Source organism: Euprymna scolopes, chromosome 1 (assembly GCF_053919585.1).
Source record: "Euprymna scolopes isolate OS-2025 chromosome 1, ASM5391958v1, whole genome shotgun sequence".
Classification (NCBI taxonomy): Eukaryota; Metazoa; Mollusca; class Cephalopoda; order Sepiida; family Sepiolidae; genus Euprymna; species Euprymna scolopes.
The window spans coordinates 80,320,690-80,340,789 of NC_136482.1; the positions used below are offsets into that span (position 1 = coordinate 80,320,690).

The window sequence follows — 20,100 nt, forward strand, 5'->3', positions numbered from 1 at the left end:
AACGTTTTAGTTCTGATTCTCGGTGGTGGCGCACGAGTCATTTTTTTTTTTTTAAACTTTTTTTAACTTTTTTAAGTCATTACTATATATTGGGTCAAACATAATATAATAATAAATACGAAATCTTTATTAATAATAAATATCATATGTAAGCATATTTTACGACCGGGTAATGCCGGGTGGCCTGTTAGTATATATATATATATATATATATATATATATATATATATATATATATATATATATATATATATATATATATTCCGCCCGGCTTTGATCGAGCCTTATGTACATTTCATAAGGTTATGTGCATATGTATATATTAAAAAGTGTGAATATGTAAAGTAATGCCTTTCTGTCTTCCTTAACTACCATAGAGGAAAGACAGACAGACATTTTCACTTATATATATGTGTGTGTGTATATATATATATATATATATATATATATATATATATAGAGAGAGAGAGAGAGAGAGAGAGAGAGATAAATTGATAGGATGCAATATATAGGAATGATTTAAAAAGTATTAAAAAAGACTCATGCACCACCACCGAGAATCGAAACCAAAACGTTCAGCTCACGATTTATTTTGCCTCTGCTGTCAATGACTGGGCTATGAAGACATGTTTACTGCAAGGCTAAAAATTAAAACATGAACCAATAGCTACTACATTATGCATTCGTAATGTCGGCGTTTTACCTTCACCTGGCAAATTTCATTTTTTTTTAATTTTCACACTTTCTCACTGATTTTTCCGGGCTAAAACACAAATATAAAGTTTTGCATGGATTCAAATACCTTATATATGAAGTTTCATGTCTATAGACCAAAAACTCTAGGAGTTTGGTAGGCAGAATTTGTTAAACAAAAATATATACGTATACATAAATATTTATGGAAACAATTTTGTGTTTACTACAAACTTTTTACGCAAATATTATGCAAGTATAGAAATCTGCATGAATATAATTACACGCAATAGTAAACTAAAGATGATTATCCCATTAAAAAACCGAAGCAACTAATAGGGAATTAATTTAAATGGATGTTTAAAAGAATATGCAAATTAGCTACATCTTTTGCTAGTGAATCCAATACTACAACCCATATATAAGAAAATTGCATTTTCTTTTTAAGTAAACAGAAAAGAGGATTGCCGTTTTTCTGTTGTTCTTGGCCTTCGGGATGGGCTCAAAGTGTAGTATCTGTTCCGGCAGATATTGCAAGCAAAGACCTATATGGGGGCAGCCCCACATATAAGACCTTGGTCAATGTAGGGGCAACCTTTCATACCAATTGTCATTATCCAACTCCCCTACTTCCCGGGGAGTTCGTCCGCATTTCCCCTTCACTCCTCACATTAAAAATCGGCCTTGGGCATAATTTGCTCGGTGGGGGAGCAAATAAATACCATCTGTTCTGCAGATGCTACACTAGGTGTATTAGAATTTTTATAGGAATTTTTGACAATCCTAACACGAAATTGCGAATAAAATATAAAAAAACTCGTAATTTCTTTTAAAAGTGGGTTGTTTATTTTCTTTATGGATTATACTTCCAAAATTAATTATTAAAGTTGTTTTAAAAGTAATAGAAATTTTTTTTTAAACAGTAATGAAATTAATTGAATTTTATGAGCTCAGTATTCTTCAATTTTTAAACTTTAAAAATCTATCAAAATTTTTCTATTGATTCTATTTTTACGATATTTTCAGGGTCAATGTGAAATTTTATGCTCTTTTCAATAAACTGAATATAATATTTTAGACAAACGTTCTTTTTTTAATTCAGGCTCCCCCATTTTGAAATGTCTATTAAAAAGTAAATAATTAATTTACTCACCAAAGTGTTACATATCACAAATTGAAGATAAAAGATCAACAAATAATATATTCAAATTTAAAGCAAAAAAGTAGTGCTTTTTAGAAATTTACCCGTAAAGTCCGAAGTTTAAAACCTTTTTTTTTAAAAACACGTTGTTGTTTTTTTTGTTGTTTTTTGTTTTTTTGTTTTTTGGGGTTTTTTATGAAACGGTGGTCATTGCTCCTTTAATTGAAAAAAAATTAGGACTTGAATTACATTTTTCGATGAGTTTTAAGCTTGGAAAGACAGGGGGTGGAATTATTCAATATTTTTCACGAAATTTCTGTCACACCTAATGCTGCGCTTAAGTTAATTTGTCCCAGTCAATGGAGGGGAAACACTCTATACTGGGACAATTACTATTTTTGGGCCCAACCAGAGTGCCCCTTTTCCCTTTTTTTCGGGGAGCTGGTTTAACCCCACTTTAAAAGCTACCTCGTGTCACATTTTGCTTTGGTGGGAAAGCAAATAAATACTAATAAGCATAATGTTGTTCTTGGCCTTCAAGCCGGGATCAAAGTGTAGTATCTTTTCTCAAATGCTGCACATAAGTTAATTGGTCCTTGTTCAATGTAGGGGAAACCCTTCACACTGAGACAATTACTATTTTTTTAGATACTGCCAGAGTTCCCCCTTTTTACCCTTGTTTTAGGGGAGCTGTTTTAACCCCACATTAAAAGCGACCTTGTGTCTAATTTGCTTTCGTGGGGAAGCAAATAAATACATAAATAGAAAAGAGGGGTTTTAATATGAATATCAATACACACAAAAGGAAAACGAATTTATAGGTGTGTGTATATATATATATATATATATATATATATATATATATATACTTCTTTAAATTCGTTTTCCTTTTGTGTGTATTGATATTCATATATATATACATATATATATATATATATATATATATATATATATATATATATATATATATATATATATATATATATATATATATATATATATATAGGCAGTCGAGTGAGTTTCAATCCTGGCTTGAGGTAGTTGATTGTCTAGTCACACTGAGGAGCTGTAGTACAACAAAACAGTACTGTATGTGGATGACTATCTATCTATTTATCTATCTATCTATCTAGAGAGAGAGAGACAGACAGACAGACAGACAGACAGAGTTAGAGGGGGAGAAGAAGAAGTGGTTTTCGTTTAATCCAAATTTTTCAATACTTTATAGAGCGGATAAATAATAATAATAATAATAATAATAATAATAATAATAATAATAATAATAATAATAATAATAATAATAGCAATAGCAATATCTTAAAATGAAATATATGCGAACACCGTATTTCCTCTTTTTTTTTAAATCGTTTGAATTTCTGTTTGTTTACATTCTGCTTACGCCACTTGACAAACTGCATTTTGAATAAGGTCACATTGACCGCAACGTGATTTATGTGGACATATAAACGTAGAGTTATCAAGTAGAATATTTTGGTTTTCATTAGTCAGATATTTTCTCCATTCTGATAGATTTGACATATATGAAAATCAACTCCTCAAAATCAAAGACAGCAATGCTTGCACACGCGGAGGAGTTCTAAAATATATATAAATTCTTATGCAGTCTGCACGTTTTTGTTTACATGCAATAGACTTAAGCGTCTATTTAAGATTCCCAGGCATATAGTCGCATTAATTTTGCGCTTGTTACACGAGATTTTTTAGAATGTGAATAATATACTTCTGATAATCGGATGTTTTTTTTTTTTTTGAAACTGCAGTAAAGTGTTAAGATAAGCTATTATTATTATTATTATTATTATTATTATTATTATTATTATTATTATTATTATTAATAATAATAATAATAATAATAATAATAATAATAATGATAATAATAATAATATTATTATTATTTATTTATTTATTTATTTATTTATTTATTTTAGCGTGTGTTGTTCTTTTGTGTGTCACGCTTTCCGGCAAATTTCATTGGTTGTATCGTATTAATATATACATTATACTAAATGTGAATTAATAGATTTGGTGAGTGTTTAATGTGATCCCAGGCATAATCTCCTCCTTCTTTTCGAGTAGGGAGGGATGATAGTCTGACGTATTTACTTCCAACGATGACGTCATTATCTTCTGTTAAAAAGATGCATATAATATATTTATAATGTACTACATTGACATAAGATGTCATATTCCAAAAATCACATAGATGTACTGCTGATTCCAAAAATCAGGTAAATGGATCAGTGCACGCTGGGGGCTTATTTGTAACATTCCAAAAATCACATAAATATATCAAGTAATCCTGAGTTCATATTTCCGTCCTTATGACAGTAATTGAAAAACTCTTCTTAAGGATAGGGGGGTTTAAAATCACTGGAATGCTGAAACTGATACTACACTCAGAAATTCATGTTGAAGTAATGGTTGCCGGATCCCTAACCGTTTTAATGTTTTTATGTGTTAATTTTGAAACGCTGCTGAAACAGTTTATGGTTTAAACATTACTTTATTTCAAGTATATTTTTAAGAGTGGTGTGAGGCGATATGATATTAGTCCTGGAAATGGCTGAAACAGTATATGCATTAAACATTACATTATTTCATGTATATTTTTAAGAGTGGGGTGAGGGATATGAAGTCAGTCCCGTAAATAGCTGAAACAGTTTACGATTGTGACCTGACTTTATTCCATGTATATTTTTAACAATGGGGTGATGGATATGGAGTCAGTCCCGGAAATGGCTGACACAGTTTACAATTTGGACATTACATTATTTCATGTATATTTTAACAGTGGGTTGGGGATATAAGGTCAATCCCGGAAATGGTTGAAACAATTTACAATTTAAACATTATTTATTTCATGTATATTTTTAAATGTGGGGTGGCGGACATGAAGTCAGTCCCGGAATTGAATGAGATAAGTGCAAATATATACGCGCAGAATACCCAGCATCGCCCAGGATTGAATGCGATAGGTGGAAAACATGGTTAAAGTACTCATATAAATGCTTTTATTTCTGTAATAAATTAAGTTAGACCAATTATCCCCCTTGCATCCTTTAATTAAAGAAAATATAACTAATTATCCCCCTTGCATTATGTAATTATACAAATAACATTAACTTACAATTTCTTTCGAATTACAAATCAAAAGTATCCTAACGGAAATAAATTATTGCACGGGCATCCTTTTTGAAAATTTATCATTCCATAAGCTGAAAAGCTATAGCAAGCATCTATATGAGTACTTTAACCATAGTTCCTGATTTCAAAAGGCGAAAAATTGAAAGGTAAATATCTTTACCTATATTTTTATGTATATATCTGTATATCTATGTATATGTATATATGTGTCTATTTTTTTCATATATATGCATGTATATATTTGTGTATGTATGTATGTATAATATTAAACCAAACCAAATTCATATTTTACTCTATTTCTTTTCTATCTCTAACCCATATTAATTTTCTTATCAAGTTTAAATCCAGACCTTTATTTTAATTTTTTCCAGATACATCTGCCTTACTTTTAATGCTAGGTGTATTTATGGTGTCTTTTAAATTTAATAAAAACCCTTCACAATTTGCTGATGAGGAAACCTTGTTTATTAAAAAAAACTATATGTAATAATTATTGTCCGTAACTTGATGTCTACCACAATAAAACACTGTTTTCCGAAACGATCGTACAAATAATTGATTTTGTTGTTGTTCCTTCTTATGAAACGGATTTTTAATTTAATTATAATTTGATTTTTAAATTATCAATCACATTACTAAATATATATATATATATATATATATATATATATATATATATATATATTTTAAGTATATACATATATTAGCAGTCCGCCCGGCGTGGTCCGTTCGTAATATACGTTTAATCATGATATTAATGCGGATTTCGTATTTATTATTATAGAGCCAATACTCTTTTATTATTATATTGTACCCAATACATAGTAGTGATTTCAAAAGTGAAAACATATGACTTGTGTGCCATCAGCTAGAATCGAAAATATATAACTCCCCAGCTTTATTCATTGCCATGTGTGCTATGTTCTAACGCATACAAAATTTCAAAAATAATATTGTTTGACCTATAAATGCATATTTACGCATGAGCAGAAATAACACTAGTATTATTGTAAAGGCCAATACTCTACTTTACTGAGACCGTGGGAAAATCCAATGTGAGTTTCAAATGTCAATTTGAAAGTAATTTCAGGCGAGAATGAAAGTTTATAATCACAATTCAATTATCATGCCTCACGTGTGCTTTTAAACAATGCACTAACAGTGTTTCTTAAAGAGTTGGCTAATTTAAAAATAAACATATATTTCCCTATCATTTCGTTTGTTACGAAAAGGTAGCAGTTTATACCCAGGGTTGTAGCGTTAAAGAATGGAACCGATAGTCTGGACAACCTTTCGTAACATGCTGCTAGTTTGACGCTATTTTTACCACCATCAAAATACACATGTATACGCATTGAAGAAATTTGCTGACAGCACCTGGTAATCCAACTCAGTCATCCATCTTGATACTTTTCATATTATCCAGATATGTTTTTCAGTTGCTAAGTGTTTGTTTTCGTCTAGCAAATAAATAAACAAACTTTCCTAGGTTTGACTATTAATGTACGACCAATTTAGGCACGACAAAGCACGAATAATGGCTCCTGCTGATTCTCTAATCATGGTATATTTAGGAACGTCATTCGAGCAACCTGGAATTCTCACAACAACCGATATTAACGTGGATAAGATATTTGCTTGGTAAAATTCAGTTATAAAAATTGCGCTATTCTGGGAGTTGAAGGTTCAATTATCAGTGCAAGCGACCTCCCCCCCCAAAAAAAAAATTGCGAATTACTTAAGACTTCTACTGTGCATATATGCATTTTAAACACTGCATTTGTATTATATTTCCTGGTTATCATCTAATGGCACATTATTGGTCATTGGTTCGCTTCAGCTCAAGATTGATCTAAATTTATTTCGTAGTTTTTGAGTCATTGGGATCAGGATTTATAAAAGTTGGGTTTGTACCGTTTGTAACTTAGTAGATATAACCCGTTTGTTTACCTTCAATTATGTTAACACGTGTTATTAACCATAAACTATCCTCGGCCATATTCCTATTTCGCTGTTGCCACAGCTGCCACCCTCTCCAAAATTTACTTATGATGTTTTCACTCTATGGTAGGAAATGGAGGTTGACATGAGAAGGTATTCCTGACAATCAGTTATAAAGTAAATATTATAATTCATGCATTACGATTGTAAGCCTTGGGCACTTAAATAAACTTATAAATTTATAGCAACGGTTTTTAATTTATCGAGAATATGTTTATGGTTCAGAAGCTGCTAGAAGTACTTATCATGCCTTGAGTTCAAAGTAGACTTTGTAGCTTAGTGGGTGGGTGGGGGGGCTTTTTCTCTTCCCTGCAACCTCTTTTCCACAGAAGAATCGTTGCGAGCCTGTCTATGCTTTATCGTTATTTTCATGGCAAGTGCTCGTCTGAGCTCCAATTTATGGTGTCCCTTTGCCTAACTATCACGAATAACACTCGTCTAGTTGAAACCTCTACAAATAATTTCCCCCACTCATATCTGTGGCTAAACCTAAACGTAGATCCTATGAACTGCATGCATGTAAAACTCTCTTAATTTTCCTGCTTTGTCCTACAATATAGTGGCCTTCAAGTCTAACGTGAAAAAGTTCTTGATGAGGTAATCCAATTTACCGAATGTCCACTACTAGCGATGACTACGATATTGTCTCATTGACTCATATACTCATTAATCTTTATCCTCGAGTGTCATCCGGGCCTTGATAAGTGGTAATTCCTTTTTAAAAAAATAGCTATCAGTGTATCTTTAAAAATAACGCAAGTGTTTATGGTTTTACAATCAGAAAAACATATCTGGTTTGAGTGTTTTTTTTTTCTGAATTTCATTTTAAGTTAAATATGACGATGTTTAAACTGTGTTTTCTTTATTGTTTAAAATTCATAAAAAGCACCATGATCATTTTAATTTCAATTCAGCGACATTAATAGCATATGTGTTGAAAGAAAACAATTTTTGTGTTAAATGTTTTTAGTTACTTTTCTTCTCTGATAAATTAGTGTTTCGTGTATGTATTTTTTTTTAATTTAATAAATAATTAACACGCCATAACTTTGAAAGACTGAATTAATATCAACGTACTTACTACTATAACAGTATATTCTGGAACATAATTAATAGTTTATATTTAATCCACATGGGTAGATTGTTCTTGTCTCGTCAACAATAATCGGCAGAAGTCTTAATTCTTAAATATATTTTTAACATCGCCTGACAAGATGAAATTAGTTGTCAGAATAATCCAAAAAATACAAACAAAATCTTCGCTAATCTTTTGAAACTACAAAGTTTCTTTTACACCCTAGCCATTTCATCATTATACCGTCTCTTTGTCTAGCGAACATGAAGTTTCTCGAATTTTCTCCCCCAGCTATATTCTTATAATAACACGGAATGAAATATGGAATACAAACCCCTACGCTAGATTTAGTTGGGCGCAGTGGAGATCTGTCAAAGAAAACCACACATATTGGAAATCAATAGCAAATCGCATTTTGCTCAGAGTCACCCACTCGGATTTAGGTTCTATTTATGATATCAGTGTCACGTCTCAATCGCGTCTCCTGCTTGATTGCTCACCGCAGGTAACATTGTAATGACACATAAAATGATTGGATTCCTTCTTTTGCCTCTGTGCCACACAAAAATCAATGAAATAAAATTCAATGGTCTGTTTTCTCCTGAGTTTATTTTTATCGGATTATTGCATAGTGTGTCGTAGTCACACACACACACACACACACACACACACATATATATATATATATATATATATATATATATATATATATAAACCCACACATATACATACATATACATACACATATATATACACGGCTTTCCTCTAGTTCATTCATTCATTTTGTAATCGACGTAACTCGTGAAAATCACCAGGAGAAAGAGAGAGAGGGTGGGGAGAGATGTCTTTTTCTGGTTGCTTGTAGTGTTCTCTGTACTAACCGGCCGTGATTTCCCAAAGAGACTAGATTAAATTTTTCAGGGAACAAATAAAATTAGTTATCTTTGAAACAAATTGGTCAGTGTGTAACCAAATAATCTGGCCGGGACATTTTTCTACAAGAGAAAATAGCTTCTTATAAGTGCCGCAGTTTCTATCCCGAGATAATTGAAACCCCTTTATGCTTCATAAAAAGGACAAGATTACACAACGCCCAACCTCATACATATACACACACACACACACACACACATATATATATATATATATATATATATATATATATATATATATATATATGAGAGAGAGGAGGGGGAAAGGGAAAACAATAATGATCTGAAGTCAGAAAATAAGAACAGAAAGGAGTACGTAATCATACAGCTAATCCTTATAATGTAGGTGAAAACATATGAATGACAACCAGTCCCTTAGCATATTGCAAATATATAATAAACTCTGTAGAAAGAAAGTTAGATATTCTACAGCTAAAGTATTGTATTGTGGTTTGCTTGTGATGTCACCATCGAGAGAGAATGCCTGTTAACTAAAAAATGACGTCACGTATAGTAAGCAAAGGAAGAAAGATCTGTCGAACGATTAGACCGTCGATAATGAATGGCTGCTTTTTGAAAAAAAACAGGATAGTTTTTTTAAATATATTGAAAAAGAGAAAAATAACACAGTTTATACTTAAATTTAATTTTATTCGATATTAATTAAAAAAAAACGAGTTATTTTTTTAATATATATATATATATATATATATATATATATATATATATACGCAACAATTAATTATATATATATATATATATATAGATATATTTATTAATTTAAGTAAGAATTAATTAATTATATTTATATATATTTATATATATTTATATAGAAACACAAGAATTAATTTAAATATATATATGCATACGCACACGCGTGCACACACACACACACACACACACACACACACACATATATATATATATATATATATATATATATATATATATATATATATATATATATATAAACATTGTAAAGAGTCTACGCGGATCGATCAACGTTTCAACATTTTATGGTGTTTTCCTTTTTGTTTAGAATAGAAATATTTGTTAGTGAAATATCAAAATTCAACTTCTGCGTGTTTATGATTGAAAAAAAAATTTGTTAGAACAGTACTCGACTTATTAGGAGTAATATTAATTGATTAAGTTCAGCTATATTGTTAACATGAACTTAAAATCAATATTTCTTCAAAATTGCTCAATACGAATGTAGACATGTTATATAAATAAAACTATGTGAACTTAAAAGCCCGATACTCGTATTGAACACGTTTGAATAATTATTGTTTGTTTTATTCCTGTTAAAATAGACCCAATCTTAATGTTAATCAATTATATATATATATATATATATACATATATATATATATACATATATATATATATATAACTCTCTCTTTCACTCTCATTTTTTAATCAATGATTTTGCTAGTGAAATAAGTATTTCAAGCTGATATTAACATGCGACAGTTTTATCAACTGCATAGTCATTAAGCCCATGAATTACGTAGTAAGAGAAATTCTTTGATGCACATGTGCCTTCTTTTCTGTTACAAAATAATATGATTATTACTAGTAGTAGCTGGCGATCATTTCTACTAGAGTACTTAATGATAAAGTTGCGGTATATGTGGCCAGCAACATGCAGACTGAATACGTGTGTGTGTTGGGGGGGGGGCTAGAGACGTTTGTTTTTATTTATTAAAATCTATTAAGATTAGAACATACAGTGCGAGTGCGCTTCATTCATTTTCCAATTATATTAGAACGTAATTAAACACAACAAGTCCGATTGGATCTCGGTATGGCCGATTCTACACCCTGCTATGGTAACCATTATGCTAATCATCATGCACTCACTCAATTAAAAAATATTTCTCATGGTAACAGAAAAAGTGAAACGAAGTAATGTGAATCAAAAGTCGGAAAGTTCTGACATTTTTAAATGTGTCAGCCATTTCTGTATGCATCTGTGCTTAGTTGAGCGTAAGAATATATTAACCTACATTTTTTTACTTTTTTTTTTTGTTTTGTTTTGTTATCTTACGGTGCTTGTATTTATATCCGAACTTGCATCGCAATTATGATTAAAGAAGTAGGTGCGTCTATCACGACGCGTCTCTATCAACACCAATGCCTACGTATATGTATGTCTGGTTGTCTGCTTGTATGTTTTTTTTCCGTTTATAAGCTTCTACTTCTATCTAAACATGTGCGAGTGACTGGAGTATGTGAGAGAGAGAGAGAGAGAGAAAGAGAGAGAGAGGGGATAGAGAGAAATAGACAGAGTGAAGGAGGAGAGGGGTAAACTAAAGAAGAAAGAAAAATATTGGGGTGCAGGTATAGAGTCGCGTGCTTCGGTCTTAGAAAATGCCGATGGGGATAAGAGAAGTGCGTACACACATACACACACACACATCTCTCTCTCTCTCTCTCTCTCTCTCTCTCTATATATATATATATATATATATATATATATATATATATATATATATATATATATATATATATATATATATGGGGGCGGATGTTTGTCTTAGATTTGAGATCGCTTTTCGTATCTATTAGAGGTTTCGTTTGTCTGCAACGGTGCAACGGTTCAGTTTGAAATAGTATTTCATGTTGGTCTGTCACGGTTAAATGTTCGAATAGAATTTTCATTCATATATCAAACATAAGTTTAAAATAAGATTTTCGTTTTCTGTCACACTAAAGTATTAAATAACATTTTCGTTGGTCTGTCACGCTCATTAAATAACATTTCAATTGGTCATCCAGAGTAAAGTTTGAAATTGTATTTCCATTGGTCTGCCACATTTAAATTTGAAATAGCACTTTTGTTCGTCAGTGGCATTCCCTGTTTGAAGTAGTAATTTAATTGTTTGTTTAAATGTTGAGTTCGAACTAACATTTTTTTTTTTTTTTTTTGTGGATCTGTCAGGTTTAAATTCACAATAGTATCTTGCTGGCTCTGCCATGCTTATGTTTCATAGTTTTCAGCGTTAAACGCGCAAAATGAGTGGACGCCTCTTAAGAATAGTTGTTCACGTTTGTTGCGTGTGCTTGAATAGTAGGGGGTATCAGTTCTTTGATTTCTTCCTCTTCTTTTTCTCCCGTTTGTCTTCTGCGTCGCAGGCGGTATTCTTCAGCTCTGTGTTACCAAAATTGGCCATAACGGATCTGCTTACCGAGGGAATTATTATGTCCCCCGCTAAAGAGCGTGAACCCGGAAGATCTGATTACCACTTGAAGTAACAAAAAAAAAAAAAAAAGCATGATCCGAAATGAAACCAAACATCTTGAAAAAGTGAAGAGCCTGGGACTTAAAATGTAATTTACATTCACACGCAATCTAACAAAGACAGAATCATACGCGTGTACACGCACCAGCAGATAATAAAGCAGCAAAATCCTTAAAGACATTTTCATTTACTCAAGAATAGACACACAAGACATGAGGTTTGAAGATGAAAAATTTTCACTGACAAACACACACACATACACACATACACACATACTGCATGGTTTCATCGGTCATTGGACTTATATATATACTAGACTTACCAGCAACTTGTTGGCTTCATAATAACGATCACTATTCATGCTACTTCGATTTTATTCGGAAATCGATTCCGTGCAATATATCTTTTACGACATCTATCTCACATAACTTAAGATAATAAATCTCTGTGCAGTTATATTATTATTGCAACTCACTAGGAATTCTCACACATGACCATTAGTGATTGCTCACTGATAATAACTGGTGGTGTTCCCTGGAGTCTGGGGGGAGAACAAGTCTCCCCAGATCCCCAGTACTCTCTGCCTATTTCGATAACCTTTGCAAATAAATGTGTGCTATTGCATCAGTCGCTTACCATTAACTTCGCACTGGCAATGACCATTGGTCATCACTGAAATATGGGTTGCAGTAAGCCTTCCGAAGATCCCAGTCCTCTTCGCACCCATCCAGTGGAGGTGTGGTTCTCTCTTCGGTCTTTTCAACCTCCTTGACCCTTCGACTATTTGGTGCTGTGCCAGTCGATGCTGACTGAACAGTTGTTTTTCGGGGGGGGGGCAGGTAATCAATTTACAATTTTGCGATTGCAGTTTTCTCAATTGCATCTTTTTGTTTCGCTTTCATTGCAGTTTCTATATGTCCGGTTAGTGTTTGTCACTCATGTTTCCGCATTCGAGGATTTTCCTTGATATTTCTGCTGTTTTCAGTATTACCGTCCGTTTTCCTTCCGTCGATTTCGATTTCTTCTATTTCTTTTTTTTTTTTTTTTTAATTCTTTGAGTTTGTTCCTGGTGCACCTTTATTGGTATTATATCGCATTTTTTTAGGTTCCATACCCCCTTCCGTTTTCTGGTAAGTTTCTTTGATTCTCATCATCTGGTTTGCTGAGACGACAAAATCTACAATTTGGCAGTTTCTTATCTCCTTGTTAATAAGTCCGGTTTTCTTGCTTAGATGCGTTTGTCTGTTTGTATCTCCATATCCCAGAGGCTTTTGTGATTTTCGTTTTTTTGTACTGTTTCTGGTTTGTGTTCGAAACATTTGTCCGCATATTCCAGGTGTAGTCGTCTGCTGCTGCATTCACTCATTTGATTTATCGTTTCGTCTCTTTGTTCACAGTGTTTTATCTATTTTAGCTTTAACACGATTTGTTCTAATCGTGTTGTTCTGTGCAGCTCTCAGTAGAGATCCTTTTTCTGTGTTGATGGGTTGTTTTCTTAGCCATATCAGGGCATATTCATGATTGCTTTTCTTTGTTATTCTGGTGAATCGTTCATGTAGCTCTTTTTCTATTTTTGTATTTCTGGTTTCATCGTTCCCTGTATTGTCCTTGACTGTGTCTCGCTGCGGAATCGAAAGATATATTTGTGAAAAATCCTATAATCAGTCAATAGCGTGGTGCTTAAGCTGCACGTATAAATTGTTTAGAAGAAAATGAAGAAACGGGGAAGGAGAATAAAACGTGTGAGAACAAATCGTAAAAGAAAAAGCAAAAGAAGAGGAAGAATAAGATGAAGAATATGTGTGATAAGAAGAAAAATGAAGAAAAAGAAACAGAAAAAAGAACAGAAAATAAATGTGAAGGAAAAGAAGAATGTAAATTTGAAGACGAATAAGGCGCGGAAAAAGAAGACGTTTAAAAAAAGAAGAAAACAGCTAAATAAAAGAAGTTGAAGATGGCGGTTAAAAAGAAGAAAAGCAACAACAAGAAGACGAAGTGTAGGATGATGATGAAGAAGAAGAAGAAGAAGAAGAAGAAGAAGAAGAAGAAGAAGAAGAAGAAGAAGATGCCAAGAAGATGCCAAGAAAGAAAACGAAGACTGTGTAAAATCAAGAAGACAACCGAAAAGAAAAAAAAAAGATGACGCGGAGAAAGAAGATGAAGAAGATGAAAAGACGATGAAAATAAGAGAGAGAAGATGACGGTGAGAAAGAAGAAGAAAAAAGAAAAATGTTACCGGAAAAGAAAAAGTAATAAATGCCAGGGAAGCGATTAGGAATACCAACTGGCTTAAGGCCAGTTATAAAAAAACGTTTTTGTTTACATATTCGCCGTAAGGAAAGAATAATTATGGGGCATGTGAAATGAGATGAATTAACTTTAACAGACGATGGATGCGGACGCAAAGTGAAATATAACCAGAACCATTAGGGAAACCATGTTAAAACGATAATGTCTGTATTTTATGTTGTCAGTAAAGGTTTTGTTTCGGGTAACATGTCTGATAGCGATGCCGACAGAGGCTTTTTCTGTGTTCGAAAATTGTATTCTCTTAATCGAAGAACGACTGGTTATAACGCTAAGCTGTTTGTCCGAGTATCATTCCGTCATTCTGTTGAACATAGAACTGAAAGTGTGCGTTCCGTAATCTGTAATGTTATGTATGAAACTAATGTATTCAGTAAGTGGAATAATTACCTGCTGTCTTGTAGCTAAGGATTACTTTTAATAAAAGAACTGGTGATTTAGAGCTTTGTAGGAGGAATAAAATTAAAGAGGGGATATATTTGATACTACCATTATGAGATTGCTTAAGTGAGAGAGTGAGTCAAGGAGGAGTATAACTTTTATAAAAAAATGTGGAAATGGGCGAATTCTTGTACGAAAACACGCTGCAGTATGAGTTTGGAACGGTGAGTTCGGAAGCTTTGCATGAGAATTGCCTTGTTAGGTTCCTATAGTGTTGGATAGGGAAAATTCGTAATTATTTTATTATATGTGATGATGTTATTATCACATGTTATATGTGATGGTGTTATTATTATTAGTGATGATGATGATGATGATGATGATGATGATGATGATGATGATGATGATGATGATGATGATGATGATGATGATGACGACGACGACGACGACGACGACGACGGTAAAGGGGCTTAAAAATATAAATATTTTTATGATGATGATTATGATGATGATGACGGTAAAGGGGCTTAAGAATATAAATATTCTTAAAAATGGAATTCATAGGTGTGTATCTCTCATCAATAATACAAAAATCAGGTTTAGTATTTACTATGAAAACTAAAAACTGCTAACCTGATAATTAGCAACAATACCTCTCAAATCAAAAACTTAATAGAAAAAAAACAACGTAAGCTATCATTTTAATTGCCAGTGAGGAGAATGTCTCTCCAACAATCTTAGTACTAATAGTTACATCGCTCATACTACCAACAAGATTTACATTTCACCTTCCTGGCTCTAGTTCGATATGTCAGCATATGAAAAAACATAGCTGCCCACATACACAATTTCGGAAAATCATGGTCGAAAATACTAAAATGTTACATGATTTTAACGTGAAAAAAAATAAAATAAAATACTAGAAGCGCTGTATATACAAACTAAACACCCAAATTAAAAAAAACGTTAATTATGAATCCAGCGGTAATATTTTAAAGTGCATGTGTGTGTGTGTGTGTGTGTGTACATATTCTGTGTGTTTATTACACCTTATAACCGTTTTAAATGCCTAAAGTAAGTTAAAATAATTGTTATAAATGTAAAGTATTTAAATCGAAAATAATGTATTTGTGAAAACATTATATAAATAAAATTGTAAACTAATTCAAATTATATACTAAATAAATATTATTGTTACCTGAAAGCTAAAAAATATAGAGCAAAGTATAAAATTATGTGTTAATAATGACATAAATAGCTGTTAATATTATTATTGTATATTTCCAGCTTAACAAGCCTCTTAACCGGAAGAATTATCTTCTTAAAAAACTAAATGGAAATAATGGCAAAAAAGGAAGCATTGGCTAATCAGAATAAAATATTAATTAGTCAGATTCAAAGCTATCGATGATAACGTAAGAAATAGGCCGATTTCATCTTATTATATAAAAGGAAATGTATATAACATTAACATGAAAATTAATCTAAATTGAAATAGGGTCAATTAAAATTGAAAGGACTTGGAAACAAAAATGGCTTACTATTCTTTCAATAATACGAAATAAATTTGACTTATGTTAGCACTTTACATTAAGCAAGTCTTTTAGACGAGGGTTATGCGTGAGAAATCGTTTCCAATTGTTATGAAGCCTAAAACAACTATAATACTTTACTCATGTCCTGAAACTTCAATTCAAGGCAGAAATTGCTTTCTTTTTGAATTTATTAGTTTAAAGTCTTAAATATTGTCACGAAAGAGAACATTTATTAATATTTTTAAATAGATAATTTGTTTGTTTTGAATTTCGAGAGTTTACTATGTGCTTAACTTAAATTGAATTTTGCTCATGCGTTTCTGTCGTATCAAAGAATGCATTTATGTCAGTTGTGCTTGAGAAAATATTTGCTACCTCTAACCCACCCTTCGCCTCTGTCAAAAAAAAAAGAAAACAATCTATTTTTATCTCGGTATAAGTGAGGGACAAGATAGATACGGGTTGTTCTGTATGTCCTCTTCCAGTGACCGTGCAAAGAGAACGGCACATATTTGGCAAAGCGAGGAAGCCACACAAAATGGAGTGTGGAGTGGGATGCGAATGGGGTGGCAAGGGTTTACGGGTTGGTAGGGGGGTCATTTTGCGTCTCTCACAGATGGGAGTTATTTAAAGTAACGAGAGTAACTCAAATGTGAACGAATATCGAGTAACTGCGCAATCAGAGTAAAACGGTAAATATTCTTTTAAAAGAAGAAGATAAAAAGGTGGAAAGCGGAAATGGAAAATAAAACTCTGCCACAGTAACTTCCCTTTAAAAGATAACAGCAGCTTCAGAACGAAAACTGGGCCAGATTTTATTCGCATTAGATGGTAGTGACAGCAATGGATTCGAACTCGAATCACCCAGGTTGTTGGTTCGTGTCGTTAACAACTAGACCACCGTCACCTCGCAATTTTTTTTACAGAGCCAACCAGAGATTGAAGTTCAGTCGTGCACCTACCATGAAAATAAACATAGAGCGGAAAAAAAACTAGCAACGGCTTTTTTGTGAGTAAAGGACTGTAAGGAAATAAAATTATCTATTCCACTAGATTTCGAAATCGACATTGTAATATGGCAAGTTAAGGAGTGTTTAAATAGCATCTCCACACATGGGCTAACAGAACTCCATCTTGGAACGCATCTGACACTTATATAGGTAGCGTTGTGCAGGATTAAATGATGATCAACGAATGTTTCACACTTCCATATTTTTATTGTCATCGAAATCACTTTTTCAATCAAATCGATTAATTGCCTGCTCTTATTGGAGACCCATCGCAATGCACCTGGAAGAATCTCCACATGTCTCTCGCAGTGACTAAATTCACAATATATTGAAATCTACATTGCACTGTAGAAAATCTACTGTTGATTTTATAAAATTATCTTTATATATAATGGCTTGAATTAAAGTTTAAAATGCAAAAGTATCATGATTCAATTGTTGTCTAAACACAAACATTAATTTCGAACGCGCCCTTATCATATCAAAGAACCTACTGTTTATTTCATATACTGGCATTACTAGTTGTGCAGGGATAATGACTTAAATTTAAGTTTAAATTTGAAAAGTGAAATTATGCTTTCAACAGAGACATTTATTTCGAATGCACCTCAGTCGTATCAAAGAACCTACTGTTAATTTTATATGTTGGGTCTTCAGCTTGTTTGGTAATAAAACTTCTCAAATGCACTTGTGGTGTTAGGTTGTGTAAGATGTAAACTTTCGTTAAAATCGCCTGTTCCTTCTTTCAGTGGATTATTTCAATTGTCGATACTTTTCGGAGACTTTGCGATAAAAAACTTATCTAAGAACACTGCCAGCACATAAAGTACATTCGTATGAAATTTCATAAAAATTGACTCAGCCATTTTCGAGTCCATAGGAAACGAACTCACAGACACACAAACACACAGCCCCAAGATTCCTTATATATACATGCGTGTGTGTGTGTGTATGTGTGTGTGTGTGTGTGTGTGATGCATCAATAGATAATTTTATAAAGAGATATATATTATTACCAATTCTCAGTATTTACTTCGACATTGCTCAATGCAGAAGTAGAGCTAATAGTTATGAAAATATGTTTATGGAGATTAAACTATTTTTGTGTGTGTGTGTGTGTGTGTGTGTGTGTGTGTGTGTGTGTGTGTGTGTGTGTGTGTGTGTGTGTGTGTGTGTGTGTGTGTGTGCATATACGAAGTCCCTTCAATAAGTTTTCAGACTTTTTTCGTATAGGCGAGGTGCCTTCAATAAGTTTTCAGACTGTTATTATATTAATAGTATACACATGAAACCTTAGCCCCCCCCCCTTCGAAGTAATATCCTTCTGCTGCAATGCACTTGTTTTACCGTTCCAACAACTTCTGGAAAACCCATTGGTGTTCTCTTGTGTGAGTGTGTCAGTGATCCTCGTCATTGCCTCTTTCATTATTTCAATTGTTCCATAACGACAGCCTCTAAGGTTGTCCTTGAGCTGAAAGAATAACCAAAAGTCACAAGAAGCAAGATCGGGAATATACGGAAAGTCTTGATGCCCATCTTGGTCAAATACTCTGATTTTCTCTAAGCTCCCTTGGGGCAAACGTCACGCAAATCCTCTGCATCTTAAGTTCCTCGCAAATAATTGTGTGTACAGTTCCCACACTGATATCAAACTGTGCACTTATTGTCTCTAGAGACATACATCGGCCCTTATCAAAGAAATTATATATTTGAACAAAGTCTGGTGTTCTGACTTCCTTATTCTTCCCATACATCTCATCATCCTTCGAAGACTCCCTGTCTCCTTTGAATTTCTTATGCAACCCAAAATCTGATGCTCGATTCATGCAAGATCGTCCAAAAGCAGTCCATACGTTTCTGTAGCATTTTTCCAAGCTTCAAGCGAGATTTCTATTTCATATAATTCTTCTAAAAGCGTCCTCACGTCAAGATTGTATGTAGGAAATTCACCAGCTTTGAAGATCAGGCTTAGTATGGTATATCCTAGTTCCTGCTGTACTGTCCGTTTGAACCTGAAATCATAATAATTAAGCAGTCAGATCATAAGATGTATCGCAATAACATACTGAATTTTCAAGAGTCTTTGACAATGTTAAATGCCTATACAAAATAATGTCTGGAAACTTATTGAAGGAACCTTGTATATGTATATATGAATATATGTATACATATATATTTGTGTATATATGTCTGTATGTGAATTGAATATATATATATGTATACACACACACAAATACATAATATAGTATATATGTGCATATAGATAAACGTATATATGTGTGTGTGTGTGTGTATTATACATGTGTATGCCCAGTTATAGGAATATGTGTACATATACATAGGAATATGTGTACATATGTACATCACATATGTATATATGTGCATATATATATATGTGTGTATATATACGTATGTGTATGCATAAATATATAAAGATGCATATATATATATATATATATCTGTGAGTGTATATATATGTGAGTATGTGTGTATAAGTATTTATATATGCGTATGCATATCTGCCTATATATGTGTGTGTATATACATGGATGTCAATATATGTATGAACATGTATGTTAATATATGCATATATATTCATATATATGTATGTT

The 20,100-nt window shown here is 32.5% G+C and overlaps 1 protein-coding gene and 1 long non-coding RNA gene across 3 annotated transcripts in view; one reads left to right on the forward strand and one right to left on the reverse strand.

The window, feature by feature from the left end:
- LOC145242465 (uncharacterized) overlaps positions 1-20,100 on the reverse strand; it is a 276,276-nt gene that overhangs the window by 110,447 nt on the left and 145,729 nt on the right. The window contains exon 2 of one of the 2 annotated variants that reach the window (XR_013862747.1): positions 19,183-19,500. The exons of the other annotated variant lie outside the window; for it this stretch is intronic. This is a non-coding gene — a long non-coding RNA (uncharacterized LOC145242465). Of the gene's footprint in view, positions 1-19,182; positions 19,501-20,100 lie in introns of those variants that run through there. 2 annotated transcript variants of the gene reach the window in all.
- The window catches only part of LOC145242392 (uncharacterized), a 146,359-nt gene that overhangs the window by 1,332 nt on the left and 124,927 nt on the right, over positions 1-20,100 (forward strand). The gene's annotated exons all lie outside the window — the stretch shown is intronic.